This window comes from Rana temporaria, chromosome 4 (genome assembly GCF_905171775.1).
Source record: "Rana temporaria chromosome 4, aRanTem1.1, whole genome shotgun sequence".
Taxonomy (NCBI): Eukaryota; Metazoa; Chordata; class Amphibia; order Anura; family Ranidae; genus Rana; species Rana temporaria.
Window position 1 is genome coordinate 60,781,370 of NC_053492.1, and position 16,747 is coordinate 60,798,116.

At 41.5% G+C, this 16,747-nt stretch overlaps 1 long non-coding RNA gene across 1 annotated transcript; it reads left to right on the forward strand.

The window, feature by feature from the left end:
- The first annotated feature begins 6,934 nt into the window (after positions 1-6,934).
- On the forward strand, positions 6,935-14,884 carry LOC120936252. The gene is made up of 3 exons (XR_005748597.1): positions 6,935-6,979; positions 7,067-7,132; positions 14,112-14,884. It is a non-coding gene; the product is annotated as an uncharacterized LOC120936252 (long non-coding RNA).
- Positions 14,885-16,747: the final 1,863 nt, after the last annotated feature.

Below are 16,747 nucleotides of genomic sequence, written 5' to 3' on the forward strand. Positions count from 1 at the left end.
ACAGACCCCCCCCATGAAAATACTCCCTCCCCTGCACAGCCCCCCCCATGAAAATACTCCCTCCCCTGCACAGACCCCCCCATGAAAATACTCCCTCCCCTGCACAGACCCCCCCCCGTGAAGATCCCCCAGTCGGCCGTGGCCGTCCCCGTGGCCGTGCCCGTGCCCGTGGGCAGTCCAGAAGGAGCACTCGGCAACATCCTTAAGTTGCAGGGGTACTTTTGATTTTTTTTTTTTTTTTTATACTGTACTTATGATTTGGTTTATGTGTGTGAATGATGTGTGAATGTGGGGGGGGGGTGGCATTCCTGAAAACATAAGGGTGTCACCCTCAGTTTTGGTGGAGTAGGGATCCCCAGGACCAGGGAGAAGTCATCCTAGGTTCCTGAATGGTGTATGAATGCACAGTGACATAATTGGAGCCGTGGCGGGGCGTTACTGCTCCCAAGTACCAAAGGGGGGGGGGTACTTGGATCTAATCCAATTCGATGTGCATGTGATGTGTCTGTGCTAGGGACCACAGTGACGTGCATTCATGCATTCTCATTGTGAGATAATTAATGTGCGTTTTGTACCAAAAAAAACATTCTCATTGTCATATAAGTAATGTGCATTTTATGTACAAAGAAAATATTTAAAGGTCACATAATCTCTGTGATTTTTTCTGGGCAAAGCAAAAAAATATAGATAATTAGGGTCCATTTACTGGGCAAAGATGCCTTCAGCCAGTTGTCTCCTTATTGCCTGGCCCTCAGCAGATCGGGTAGAGGGGTTTGGGGGGGGGATTGCCTGGGTGGGGGGTTAGGTCAGGACATAACTCAACATGCAGGCCCCTTCTCAGAGCAAAATTATGGAGGATGCAACGTGCCCCAATAATTTGGCAGACAAAGTCTGGGCAATACAAGAGTGTACCCCCAGTCTTGTCAAGGCATCTGAATCTCGACTTGAGAAGGCCAAATGTCCGCTCTACTATTGACCGGGTCTGGATGTGCACCTCATTGAATTTGCGTTCTCCGGGTGTTTGGGGGTTCCTAAAGGGGGTCATCAGGTGGGGTCCCAACGCATATCCAGAGTCACCTGTAAGGGAAAAGACAGGAGGATATTAGTCATGCATGTGTCCCTTGTGATGTCTGCATCATGGGGGGGGCATACCTGACACCAATGTCACTCACCAATCAGCCAGCTGTCTCCATACACATTCTGCTCCAAGTCTTGGTAGATCTTGGTCTGTCGTGGCACGACCCTGGAAACTTGGCACAAACGTGCCAGATGAGGCCATGGGCATCTACGATCATCTGGACGTTGATCGAATGCCAGCCTTTCCTGTTTCTGAACAGGTGTTCAGTTTCATGGGGGGGCTGTAGTGCCACATGGGTGCAGTCTATCGCCCCGATGGTCCTTGGGAAGCCAGCAATGCTGTAGAAGTCTGTCATGGCTTGCAGACGCTGCTCCTCCTGGGTGGGCATCACAAACTGGTTGGTCATGCGCCGCAGTATGGCAGGGACCACCTGATGGACACATCGGCTCATTGTCGACTGCACCATCCCAGCCAGACCTCCAGATGCACGCTGGAATGAGCCACTGGATAAAAAATGGAGGGTTGCCATCACTTTATGTAGAGGTGTCAGGGCATGGGAGCGTCTGGTTGGGGTGATAAGATCCTCATGAAGTAGTTGGGTGATCTCTAGGCATGTGCAATTTTTTAAGTTACGAATACGTTTTCCGTCAATTTTCGTTATTTTAGTTGATTCGTTAACATACGAATGAACGAATGGTTTAGCGCAATTGATAACGAATAACGATATTTTCAAAATAACGAATATGAAAAACAACGAAGATACGAATGATGAAAGAAACGAAAACATAGAAACAACGAAAATACCGAACCCAAAAAAAAAAAAAATTACGAAAAACAAAATGAACGAAAATGCAAACTTACTAATATTCGAAGACCGAAAAGAAAACGAAATGCCGAACAAAGACTAAAAAACGAAAATCAAAACTAACGAAAAATAAATTACGAATCTTCGGAAAACTGAAATGAAAACAACGAAAATACAAAATAATGTAAATTAGCTTTCGTTAGTACTGAAATATTTCTGGACATTGACCAATAGCCACTGAGCGCTGTCCCTTTCCTCTGAAGAGGTTTGTTCCTTCCCCCAATGAGCTTCTTTCTCATTACCTCCTGGCTCCTTGTGTCTTTTTCTGTGTTAGACTGCAGTGCATCTAATTTCTAGATTTGTATTTGTAATATCTGACATATTTTAGTTTTCTTCTACGTCAGACTTCATTCTAGACAGGGTGTGTGTGCTAACTAAGACAGTCAAGTCAATCACAGTAAAATCCGAATTACAAAATTACGACGAGTAGTGTGTCGAATAAACGTAAAATGTATTCTAACAGAATTACGAATGCAATAAAATCTACAAAAGTACGTTTTTACAATCAAAGGAAATTAGACATGAAAATATGAATGATCATAAATCAACGAAAATATATTTCTTTACGAAAATACGAATGCGGCATGATGGAAAATATAATGTAAATACGAATAACAAAACAACGAAAATTAAACTAACGTAAAAACGAAGGAACGAATAAAATCATTTTAAAAATACGAACGCGGCAGAATACAAAATATAACGAAAATACGAATCTCGATTCAACGAAAAATAAACTAACAGAAAAAAACGGAAACGGAAAAAAGAGTGTTACGAAAATTCTAAAGAGTACTAATACGATAACTAACGTCTTACGAAATTACGACTCGTTACGAATCACGATAAACGAACAGAAACGAAACAGAAATAAACGAAAATTTTTGCTGTGCACATGTCTAGTGATCTCCAGGATGGCTTCCCTATCAAACCTGTAGTTGCCATACACCTCATAATCTGGCATTTGGAAAAGATCACGCCGTGGCCGATAAACTCTCGCCTGTGCCCTCATCCTCCTCCTCTGTGCCCTCCTCCTCCTTTGTGCCTGTAAGGCGGCAAGTGCCGTCAGAATCATAGCTGGCCCTGGCATTTTTCAACAAAGATCCTTCTCAACTATAGCTCTAAGCTCTAGTCACTACCTACAGCAAACCCTTCCACAGCATGTGTAAAATTAGGGCTGGTTTTATAATGTGGAAATTTAGTCAGGGAAACTAACAGGTGCGCACAGGGCGGAAAATACGGCGCACACACTTAATTTTGAGAATCGCCCTAACTCCCTCATTTGCATCTTTGCCTATCAAAAACAGCGGCGAGACTAGCGTAATTTGCGCCCGGGGATGGGCAGGTGTAACTAATTTAGGTACGGCTGAAAATACGGAAATCTTGGCTTAACTCGTTTTGAAGATCGTGCGCAAATATATGCGCCATGTAAATTTAGAAAACTTGAGTTAAGTCTGCGTATCTCTTTTGGGAATTTGGCCCTGTGTGCCTAACTTTGGAAACGATCCTCAAAAGGCTTTTTGCAAAGTTAGGCAGAAGATCTGACATGTGTAAGACACTTAGGCCCCATACACACGAGAGAATTTATCCGCGGATACGGTCCAGCGGACCGTTTCCACGGATAAATCCTCTCAAAGATTTCCGCAGATTTCTATGCGATGGAGTGTACACACCATCGCATTGAAATCCGCGCCGAAATCCTCTGGCGATGACGTTTCGCGCCGTCGCTGCGATTATGACGCGGCGACCGGAGCGCGACGCTGTCATATAAGGAATTCCACGCATGCGTCAAATCATTACGACGCGTGCGGGGAATCCCTTTGGACGGATGGATCCGGTGAGTCTGTACAGACGAGCGGATCCATCCGTTGGGATGGATTCCAGCAGATGGATTTGTTGTGCATGTCAGCAAATATCCGATCTGCTGGAATCCATCCCAGAGGAGATTTCTCCGCGGAAACAGATCCGCTGGCGTGTACACACCATAGGATCTATCCGCAGAAACCCATTTGCTGGGATTTATCTGCGGATGGATTCTATCGTGTGTATGGGGCCTTACACGGTCAGATCTTAGGATGCAGTACCGCATCCGCCGCTGGGGGCATTTCTCATTGAAATGCCGCTTTGAGTATGCAAATGAGGACTTAAGCAGATCCACAAAGCATTTCAGCATTGTGATTTCTGCGTAAGTTCCGATTTGCTTGCGCAAAACTAGGGCTGGTTTTACAATGTGGAAAATTAGTCACACCATGTAAAAGCCCATTCAAGCGACGGCATTTGTTATGCATTCCCGAGGGAGAACTCCACGGCAATTTGTAAAATCAAAACCGGCATGGGTTCCCCCCCCCAGGAGCATACCAGGCCCTTAGGTCTGGTATGGGTTGTAAGGAGACCCCCCCTACGCCGAAAATTCGACGTAGGGGGTCCCCCTACAATCCATACCAGACCCGTATCCAAAGCACGCTACCCGGCCGGTCAGGAAAGGGAGTGGGGATGAGCGAGCGCCCCCCCCCCCTCCTAAACCGTGCCAGGCTGCATGCCCTCAACATGGGGGGGTTGGGTGCTCTGGGGCAGGGGGGCGCACTGCGGGCCCCCCCACCCCAGAGCACCCTGTCCCCATGTTGATGAGGACAGGACCTCTTCCCGACAACCCTTGCCGTTGGTTGTCGGGGTCTGCGGGCGGGGGCTTATCGGAATCTGGGAGTCCCCTCAAATAAGGGGGCCCCCAGATACCGGCCCCCCACCCTAAGTGAATGGATATGGGGTACATCGTACCCCTACCCATTCACCTGGAGGCAAAGTGATAGTTATTAAACACACAACACAAGGGTTTTTAAAATAATTTATTAGTCTGCTCCGGAGGCCCCCCCTGTCTTCTTTAGCTCTAATACCAGGGGGGGCTTCTTCTTCCACTCTCCGGGGGTCTTCTCCGCTCTCCGGGGGGGGGTTTCTTCTTCCGCTCTCCGGGGGGGGTTTCTTCTTCCGCTCTCCGGGGGGGGGGGTTTCTTCTTCCGCTCTCCGGGGGGGGGTCTTCTCCGCTCTCAGGGGGTCTTCTTCTATCTTCGCCGCTCTCCGCTGTTGACTTGGCGCACCCCGGTTCTTCTCCAGCTGTCCGGTGCCTTCTCCTTCAGCGCTGGCTGCCTGCTATCTTCGTGTGTTAGCTCAAATACTAGCAGGCAGCCAGCGCGGTCTTCTGTGACGTCATGTTCTGTTCTTCTCCCTTCTTCCGATGTTGACTCGACGCCTCTTCTCACTGCAATGATGGAAGCGTGCCTTGCATCCCATTTATATAGGCATCACCGTCCCATCATGCTCCGGTAGGTACCCACGTGGTGGGTGCCTACCCACGTACACCCACCACGTGGGTACCTACCGGAGCATGATGGGACGGTGATGCCTATATAAATGGGATGCAAGGCGCGCTTCCATCATTGCAGTGAGAAGAGGCGTCGAGTCAACATCGGAAGAAGGGAGAAGAACAGAACATGATGTCACAGAAGACCGCGCTGGCTGCCTGCTAGTATTTGAGCTAACACACGAAGATAGCAGGCAGCCAGTGCTGAAGGAGAAGGCACCGGACAGCTGGAGAAGAACCGGGGTGCGCCGAGCCAACAGCGGAGAGCGGCAAAGATAGAAGAAGACCCCCGGAGAGCGGAGAAGACCCCCCCGGAGAGCGGAGAAGACCCCCCCCCGGAGAGCGGAAGAAGAAACCCCCCCCGGAGAGCGGAGAAGACCCCCGGAGAGTGGAAGAAGAAGCCCCCCCTGGTATTAGAGCTAAAGAAGACAGGGGGGGCCTCCGGAGCAGACTAATAAATTATTTTAAAAACCCTTGTGTTGTGTGTTTAATAACTATCACTTTGCCTCCAGGTGAATGGGTAGGGGTACGATGTACCCCATATCCATTCACTTAGGGTGGGGGGCCGGTATCTGGGGGCCCCCTTATTTGAGGGGACTCCCAGATTCCGATAAGCCCCCGCCCGCAGACCCCGAAAACCAACGGCAAGGGTTGTCGGGAAGAGGTCCTGTCCTCATCAACATGGGGACAGGGTGCTCTGGGGTGGGGGGGCCCGCAGTGCGCCCCCCTGCCCCAGAGCACCCAACCCCCCCATGTTGAGGGCATGCGGCCTGGCACAGCTCAGGAGGGGGGGGCGCTCGCTCGTCCCCACTCCCTTTCCTGACCGGCCGGGTAGCGTGCTTTGGATATGGGTCTGGTATGGATTGTAGGGGGACCCCCTACGTCGATTTTTCGGCGTAGGGGGGGTTTCCCTACAACCCATACCAGACCTAAGGGCCTGGTATGCCCCTGGGGGGGGAACCCATGCCGGTTTTTTATTTGAAAATTGGCATGGAGTTCTCCCTCAGGAATGCATGCCGAGCGACGCTGTCATTTTTTTATTTTTTTTCCCGGCGCGTAGTTTTTTTTCACCTGTCGCAACTTTATTGTCCCGTCGCAATCCACAAAGCCCGGCGTAAATTACGTTCGCGCGCTGAACGTCGGGAAAATTACGTCACACGCATGCGCAGTACGGCCGGCGCGGGAGCGCGCCTCATTTAAATTTTAAACGCCCCCCGGAGAGGAGGACCGCCTTGCGACGGAGGCACTTAAGTTACACGGCGTGTAATTTCTAGGTAAGTGCTTTGTGGATCGGGCACTTAGGTAGAAATTTTAAGGCCGTGTAACTTAACTGCTGAAATTTAAGTTAGGCTACGTTTTTGGGAATTTGGCCCATAGTAAATAACATTAATTCAATAGATACTAAAATCTACACTATTATAAAAAGACTCTAGGCCTGTTTAGGATAAGACAAGCCTTGTAAAGGAATTTTTTCTAACAGATCCTACTCTATTTATTTCTATTTAGCCTTAAACTTCACAAGAAAAAAAAGCATGTGTTAACTTTTACATTTTTATGTTAATTATTATAAATATGATTAAATAAAGTATAATATTGTTCATATAGTATTTAAAACTTTTTTTTTAATTTCATTAAATATAGATAATATTCACAAGATAGAAAAGTCTAATCCACCATTGAAATGGTAAGTTAAATTGTTATAATATTTAGCTTTATATGTTGTTATATTTTTGTTAAAATATACAATTATTATTTTTCATTTTATTTTCAGGAGAGTGATCCCAGATCTCCTGCGGAAAGAGCAGCAAGCTACAGCTTATTGAGTGAAGAGGAAAGAGTACGTTTCATAATTTAATTTTAATATAAAATGTGACTTAAAATATATATATATATATATGTATATATATATATATATATATATATATATATATATATATATATATATATATATATATATATATATATAAAAATAATTATTTACAGTTTCTGTGTGTATATAGAGATATACACACAAAATATATATTTATATATGTATATCTCTATATATAAAAAAAATAAAAAAAATACACTGTATATATTTGAGTGTATTTAATAAAAGACTGTATTGATATAAATACATTTTTATATATAAATACATTCAAATATATAATTACATGTGTGTGTGTTTTTTTTCACCCGTCGCAACTTTATTGTCCCGTCGCAATCCACAAAGCCCGGCGTAAATTACGTTCGCGCGCTGAACGTCGGGAAAATTACGTCACACGCATGCGCAGTACGGCCGGCGCGGGAGACCGCCTCATTTAAATTGTAAACGCCCCCCGGAGAGGAGGACCGCCTTGCGACGGAGGCACTTAAGTTACACAGCGTGTAATTTCTAGGTAAGTGCTTTGTGGATCGGGCACTTAGGTAGAAATTTTAAGGCCGTGTAACTTAACTGCTGAAATTTAAGTTAGGCTACGTTTTGGGGAATTTGGCCCATAGTAAATAACATTAATTCAATAGATACTAAAATCTACACTATTATAAAAAGACTCTAGGCCTGTTTAGGATAAGACAAGCCTTGTAAAGGAATTTTTTCTAACAGATCCTACTCTATTTATTTCTATTTAGCCTTAAACTTCACAAGAAAAAAAAGCATGTGTTAACTTTTACATTTTTATGTTAATTATTATAAATATGATTAAATAAAGTATAATATTGTTCATATAGTATTTAAAACTTTTTTTTTAATTTCATTAAATATAGATAATATTCACAAGATAGAAAAGTCTAATCCACCATTGAAATGGTAAGTTAAATTGTTATAATATTTAGCTTTATATGTTGTTATATTTTTGTTAAAATATACAATTATTATTTTTCATTTTATTTTCAGGAGAGTGATCCCAGATCTCCTGCGGAAAGAGCAGCAAGCTACAGCTTATTGAGTGAAGAAGAAAGAGTAAGTTTCATAATTTAATTTTAATATAAAATGTGACTTAAAAATATATATATATATATATATATATATATATATATATATATAAATAATTATTTACAGTTTCTGTGTGTATATAGAGATATACACACAAAATATATATTTATATATGTATATCTCTATATATAAAAAACATAAAAAAAATACACTGTATATATTTGAGTGTATTTAATAAAAGACTGTATTGATATAAATACATTTTTATATATAAATACATTCAAATATATAATTACATGTGTGTGTGTATATATGTATATGCACACACGCACACCAGAACACACATTCAAATTTTTTAACTCTATAAACAGTATCTAATTTTTTTTCATTTTTTGGATTTAATACTACATATAGACATATATATATATATATATATATATATATATATATATATATATATATATATATATATATATATATATGTGTGTGTGTGTAATATATATATATATATATATATATATATATATATATATATATATATATATATATATATATATATATATATAATCAATCTAACTATCTAGTGAGTTTTATAAAAAATTTATAAAATCTGATATGCTGGTTTAGATATTTATGTATGTGTGTGTGTATATATATATATATATATATATATATATATATATATATATATATATATATATATATATATTTATATATATACACACATACATACACACACACATATATATATATATATATATATATATATATATATATATATATATATATATATATAGAGTGATATAATCATTATCTTTTTGTGTTTGTGTATATATATATAACTTTATTTATTTATATATATGAGTGTATTTTTAAAATAAATATTACATAAATAGATACATATATATGTATTTATACTATCAAAATATATGTATTGTTTTTTTGTTTTATATTAACAAATATAAACACATACAAAATATAACTATTACGTTCTTTGAGTTGTTTTTATAATAAATAAATAAATATATATATATATATATCTTAACACCACCACTATATATATTTACTATATATACTATCAAAATATATGTATTGTTTTTTTGTTTTATATTAACAAATATAAACACATACAAAATATAACTATTACGTTCTTTGAGTTGTTTTTATAATAAATAAATATATATATATATATATATATATATATATATATATATATATATATATATATATATATATACACATACAGATATACTCTCACACACACAAAACATAGATATTTATATTTTTGAATATATTTAGAAAAAAACATATAGATATACAATATCTATATACATATAATATATATATATTGTGACAGGAAGTCAGGTAAATCTGTGGGTGTTGTCACTGCCGGGACATACATTTCTGCCTTGTTTAGACGATACACAGATTATTATCGGGCGTCGGCTACAAACATAGACAGAGGAAGGCTAGAGGCCTTTAGAAAACTTCAGCTGTTCAGAATAAAGCAATCAAGGCCTTTATAAATAGCCAGAGGGTTACCACTTGATTGCTGCATCACTCCTAAGGCTGTTTGAGTAGGAGAGCAGTGCCTGATGAGGTGAGAAGACCATTGTTTTTTCTGTGTGATAACAAAATCAAAAGACTATTGTTTGCTGTATGAGCAGCACTGTCTATCCAGCGGTAGGCTGTGTTAGACTTCATAGATAGGTTCCTGTGTGGAAGGTAGACGCCCAGCGTGGCTAGGATTTATTTTATGTTTTGATTTTGTTTATGCTGTTTGGATACTTGCAATTGTTTTCCAGCAAGATGGAAAAATAAACCAGAAACTTGGTTTTCAACCGTTTTTGATTGCCAGTCTGTATAAGTTCAGTGTGTGGTGAACCCATCCAAGGGGTCACACACCCCGCTACCGAGCTAACCCCTCACATATGGTGGAGTGCCGCGGGCAACTAAAGTGAACCCAAAATGGAGGAGATACTGAAACAGCTGGCTTTAGCAAATGCAAATCAACAACAGGCAAATGCAAGTCAACAACAGACGAATGCAGCTTTGCAGCGGAGCATTGCAGCTCAACAACAGGCTCACCAAGAGAGCATTGCAGCTCAACAACAAGCTCACCAAGAAAGCATTGCAGGCTTGGAACAGAGACACCAGCAGCAAATGGAGGCCATCGTGAAACAACTTCAGAGACAGCAGACCGAGGCTGGGAGTCAGGCCAGTAACGTACCGACTTTTCAGGTGCGACACTTATTGCCAAAGATGACTGCAGATGAGGACCCTGAGATGTTTCTGACCACGTTTGAGAGAGCAGCGGAAAGAGAGAATTGGCCTAAAGACCGGTGGGCTGGACTAGTGGCTCCCCTATTATCTGGAGAAGCCCAAAAAGCATATTTCGATTTAGAGCTTGCAGACGCAAAGAACTATGATCGATTAAAAGAGGAAATATTGGCACGTTTTGGTGTAACCCTGGATGTCCGTGCCCAGCGGGTCCACAATTGGAGTTATCAGCAGAGGAAGCCACCTCGGTCACAGATGTATGATCTTATCCATTTGGCTAAGAAGTGGCTGCAGCCAGAAACTCTGTCCGGACCAAAAATTTTGGAGCGAGTAGTCATGGACAAATTTCTCAGGTCTCTTCCTAACACTCTGCAGAAATGGGTGAACCATGGTGGTCCGGATACTGCAGACAAACTTGTAGACCTGGTCGAAAGGTACCTAACAACGGAGAGTTTGTCCTCTTCCACCCGAGACGCACAGACTTTTCACCCCAAGACCAGACCGTCCCCACCTATAGGTAAGACTGCATCAAGGGACGGGGGTGGAGAGAGGTACCAAGGAGCAACTAGAGGAACTATCGGGACTACTGCTAATGTTTGGCGAGAGCGACCTGGAAGACCCATCCCACAGGAGAGGACCAGAAGGTTGATCTGTTACCGTTGCCATGAAGAGGGACATGTAGCAGCCGTTTGCCCAGCGGGTGATGAACCCATGCAATGTGACTTTCTTACCGAGAGACGACAGTCCCTTTTTGCAACCACATGCACTGCAGTAAAGGGAAATAAGAAACCGTTATATAGAATGTGCCTAGATGGTAAAAATGTTGTGGTATTGTTGGATTCAGGTAGCCTGGTCACTTTAGTGAAAAGTGACCTAGTGGTAGGAAAAACCTTACATCCGAGGAAAATGGCTGTAGTTTGTGTACATGGGGACACTCGAGAATATCCGGTGACTACCGTTTCCTTTGAAACCTCACTCGGTAACTTGTGTCACCAGGTAGGTTTAGTTCCCAAACTGCCACATGACGCCATTGTGGGAAGGGATTTCCCAAAATTCTGGGAACTCTGGGACTGCCCAGATTCCTCAGTAGGTGGTTCTTCTGAGTCTGAACCATCTATTCCAGAAACCTCTAACTGTGAGGATTCTCCTGAGTTTCCATTCTCAGTATTAGCAGGGGAAACACCAGTCCCTAGGGAGGAGCCTGCTACCTCAGAAGAGGAACAGCGGCCGATAGGGTTTGATGACCTCGAGGTGCACAGAGAAAACTTTGTCACTGAGCAATTAAGGGACCCCACATTGCTAAGAGCCCGAGAGAATGCAGTGAAGGTAGATGGGGAGTTAGTTAATCCTGACGAGAGGGTTGCCCTCCCTTACTTTATTATTGAAAGGGACCTGTTATATAGAGTGTCACAGAGGATAGATGACACCATTGAGCAACTGGTAGTGCCTAAACCGTACCGCAAGATGGTTTTGGAACTGGCCCATGGGCATATTCTTGGGGGACATTTGGGAGCGGAAAAAACCCGGGAGAGGATCACCCGGAGGTTTTATTGGCCTGGGATCACTAAAGAAGTGGAATTGTACTGCTCTTCCTGTCCAGTGTGTCAGATTACTGCACCAATGCCACATTTCCGCAGTCCGTTGGTACCCCTGCCCATTATAGAGGTCCCTTTTGAGAGGATCGCCATGGACCTGGTTGGCCCCTTGTTGAAGTCCACTAGAGGGCACCAGCACATCTTGGTAATAATGGACTATGCCACCCGGTACCCAGAAGCGATTCCTCTCCGAAACACCTCTGCTAAAACAATTGCCAAAGAATTATTTCAGGTTTTCAGCCGTGTGGGTCTCCCTAAGGAAGTCCTAACTGACCAGGGCACCCCGTTTATGTCTAGGGTGACCAAAGAACTTTGTAAACTCCTGAAAGTGGCCCAACTACGTACATCCGTATATCACCCTCAGACAGACGGGTTAGTGGAGAGGTTTAACAAAACCTTAAAACAAATGTTGAGGAGGGTGGTGGATAAAGATGGAAAGAATTGGGATTATCTGCTCCCTTATTTAATGTTTGCAATAAGAGAGGTTCCCCAATCGTCCACAGGGTTCTCTCCGTTTGAGCTACTGTATGGGAGGCACCCTCGGGGCCTACTGGACATTGCCAGGGAAACATGGGAGAGTGAGAGTTCACCCCATCGAAGTGTGATTGAACATGTGGCCCAAATGCAAGACAGAATTGCCCAAGTAATGCCGATTGTGAAGGAACATATAGCCCAAGCCCAATTGGCTCAACAAAGGGTTTACAATCGTGGGGCCCAGGTCCGTTCCTTTACACCTGGTGATAGGGTGTTGGTGTTGGTCCCCACGGTCGAGAGTAAATTCCTAGCCAAATGGCAGGGTCCATATGAAGTGTTGGAAAAAGTGGGAGTGGTGAATTATAAAATTAGTCAACCAGGAAGACGAAAACCTGAGCAGCTCTATCACGTGAACTTGCTGAAACCATGGAAGGATAGAGAGTCCTTGGTGCTGAAATGGGGAATGCAGATGGGTTGTCCCGAGTGCATGCCTGCCTGGCAACCTGTGTCCCAACCCTAGGGTTGAAACAAGAGGGGGGGGTATGTGACAGGAAGTCAGGTAAATCTGTGGGTGTTGTCACTGCCGGGACATACATTTCTGCCTTGTTTAGACGATACACAGATTATTATCGGGCGTCGGCTACAAACATAGACAGAGGAAGGCTAGAGGCCTTTAGAAAACTTCAGCTGTTCAGAATAAAGCAATCAAGGCCTTTATAAATAGCCAGAGGGTTACCACTTGATTTCTGCATCACTCCTAAGGCTGTTTGAGTAGGAGAGCAGTGCCTGATGAGGTGAGGAGACCATTGTTTTTTCTGTGTGATAACAAAATCAAAAGACTATTGTTTGCTGTATGAGCAGCACTGTCTATCCAGCGGTAGGCTGTGTTAGACTTCATAGATAGGTTCCTGTGTGGAAGGTAGACGCCCAGCGTGGCTAGGATTTATTTTATGTTTTGATTTTGTTTATGCTGTTTGGATACTTGCAATTGTTTTCCAGCAAGATGGAAAAATAAACCAGAAACTTGGTTTTCAACCGTTTTTGATTGCCAGTCTGTATAAGTTCAGTGTGTGGTGAACCCATCCAAGGGGTCACACACCCCGCTACCGAGCTAACCCCTCACAATATATATATATATATATATATATATATATATATATATATATATATATATATATATATATATATATAAATTTACTCAAATACAGTACTGTAATATATGTAGTATATCACTATATATAAATATATATATATATATATATATATTTTTTTTTTAAGGCGCACACACACACACACATAAAAAACAGTATTAGATATTTACAAACAAAGTTTATTTATTTTTTTGGGAATAACTTGTTATTTTATAATACCAGACAAACTTTTTTTTTTAGATAGATGTGCAGACATAGATATATGTATATGTATTCATATATGATATTCATATATGATATTTTGGACAAACTTTTTTTTTTAGATAGATGTGCAGACATAGATATATGTATATGTATTCATATATGATATTTTGGATCTATATTATTTTTTTTCCTTTGTAGTGAAATATTCTTAGAAATCAGCTATTATCAAGGTATCCACCACGAGAAAACGATCCGGCATTCCCAATCAACCCGACCATTGGCTCTTCTACCAGGAGTGATTCCTCCCAATCACAAGTGACTGAGGATGACAGAATCGGAACCAAAACTTGGTGTTTATGTCAGAATTGCATAGAAATGCCCACAAACGTTGAAGCCGTTTGCTGCCAAGAAATTGATGATGTCAAAGGATATATACCACAAGGAAAAAATTGCATAACAGAATCAGAAATTTTCAATACTGTAGTAGCTTCAGATCGACTCATAAGAATAATAAATAATATTGTATTTTTAGAGGAACGACCAGAGGTAGATCCTGATAACAACAGGTAAATAGAAAAAGATATATGTTTATCCTATTTACACTACTATATTTCTCCTTTTACTAATATTTTTGTATTTTGATACAATTTAATTTTTTTTATTAGGAGATTAAGAAAAACAGCATATAGGACATATATATCGTGCATCTATGGTTTCCTAGGGAAAGGTAACAGGAGGGTGATCCCGTCATGTGCAGTTAACATTATACGCCTGCTTTTTCCTGATCCAAATGGAACATACGTTGGATTTATGTATTCGGAGGACTATAATGCATCAGAGATGGCTTTTCATTAATTATCTAATTTAAAATGTTTATTTTTGTTGTTGTTTTTTTTTTTGGTTGGTTTTTAATATATTAAAGTTTTGTATGTAATTTAACATAATAAAAAGAGTTCTATTCAAAATAACAATATTTTTTGTGTTTTATTATAAATAATGCTTTATGTAACATTTTTTTTCTAATAATATTATAATAGATCCATAAACTTTTTTTTAAACAAAATTTTTATTGAAATGTTGACAAATTTAACCAAAAATATTAAACATATTTACAATATATATAAAAAATATATATCTGTTATATCAATATTAAAAGTAAAAAAAAAGGAAAAGTAGAAGGCATTTATTAGTCTTTACTAGTAGGGAAACGGGACATGTGTGCTTTCACAGCTAGACTGGTTTCCGGCCTTTCTAGTGAGGCAATGTTTTGGGGCATTTCCATTTTCCTGCTTCGCCAAGTACTTGTCAGGTTTCCATTCACGATTGATATCATGTCTGCTAGTATTGCAAAAGCATGGTTATTGTTAATCTTCTCATAGACATTTCTGACAATCCATTTTTTTCGACCCCTGGGAAACTCTAAGTTTTTCCTTTCGACCCAATATTCAGCACCACTTTCATCTCGTTTTTTAGTCATGGTAGGTTTCCGTATCACATTATGATTGTGGCTCAAGGCCGCCAATTTGGTTCTTGCATCCATTGAATCTATACCAAAATGGATTCTTTTTGGACGATATTTTAAAATCATACTGTGATACGTCTCTATGACCCCTGTCTGACAAAAATACGTGAGGTGTTTGATGTCCTTATCAAGTTGTTGATTCAAAACAATTGAGGATAATCCATGATATGCAGGTGTATTTAAAGTCAACCACGGAACAGTCGGTATCAGGGTCTTACCTCCCAAAATCGTCAGCCCAGCATTGGGCTGAGACAACGGCGTGCATCAGCGGGACGTGCGCGTGCGTGTGCACGTGAACCCACCTTGGCGCCAAAACGCCTTTAAAAGCTCAGTCCTTGCTTCCTGCAAGTTGCTGTCTGAACTGCAGTCCCTGATTGAACTTGAACCTGAGAACCTGTTTACCTGATTGAACTTCTGATTGAACTTTGTGACCCGGCTTGTTTGACCATCCGTATCTCTCCGATCCTGACCCGGCTTCCCTTGACTACCTCTTCTGATTGATCTACCGTTGCCAGACCTTCCTGCTTGTACCCTGATTACTCTTCTGCCTGCTGCATTTGATTACCTGAACCATCTGTTGTGACCTGGCTTACCTGACTCTGCTTCCGTCTGCTGTCATTTAACCTAATCATCTCCCAGTCCTCTACAGTGAACCTTCACCTTCCATTAGGGTCGCTGACCCTCGTCCCTGGTTTCAGCAGTTCCAGTCTACCCTTCCAGAGGAAGTCAGCACCTGCTTCACCTACCCAGCATGCCGGCACTCCTACCCCGCCAGGCTCCTGAGTCTGCTGTTCCCAATCCGGCAGCTCACGAGCCGGAGCTGTAAGAGAGGCCTCCTCCTACCATCGGGCTCTGGCTACCAGGTACGTGATACATAACAGTCGGGGTTTCCACACTGAGTTCACTGTGTAGGCATTTATGCTCGACATCGTCAATTTTCCATTGGTGAACATTTGTCACATGGTGTAGTAGAGAATGCCAAAGTTCACGGAAAAGATCTTCGTTCCCTTCGCATGCTCTAGAACACCAATAGAAATGATTCACTATGGGGGAAATCCACTTCAAAATTGCACGATATATTTTTTTTTTGGAAATTTTTGTCAATTTGCTTTTTATATTTTTTGCATAATGCCACATGTCAAATTGGTGTCTTATGTGTGCGTATTTTTCACTTAACAATTTTCGTATGCCAGTGTGCCGATCTGTTCCGATCATTTTTACATCTAATTCTTTGCCAATTATCCTATCCAAGCATTTTTCAAAGCCAAATTTCTCCATCGCAACAGATGAAGTTGTTTGTGACTGTAACGCT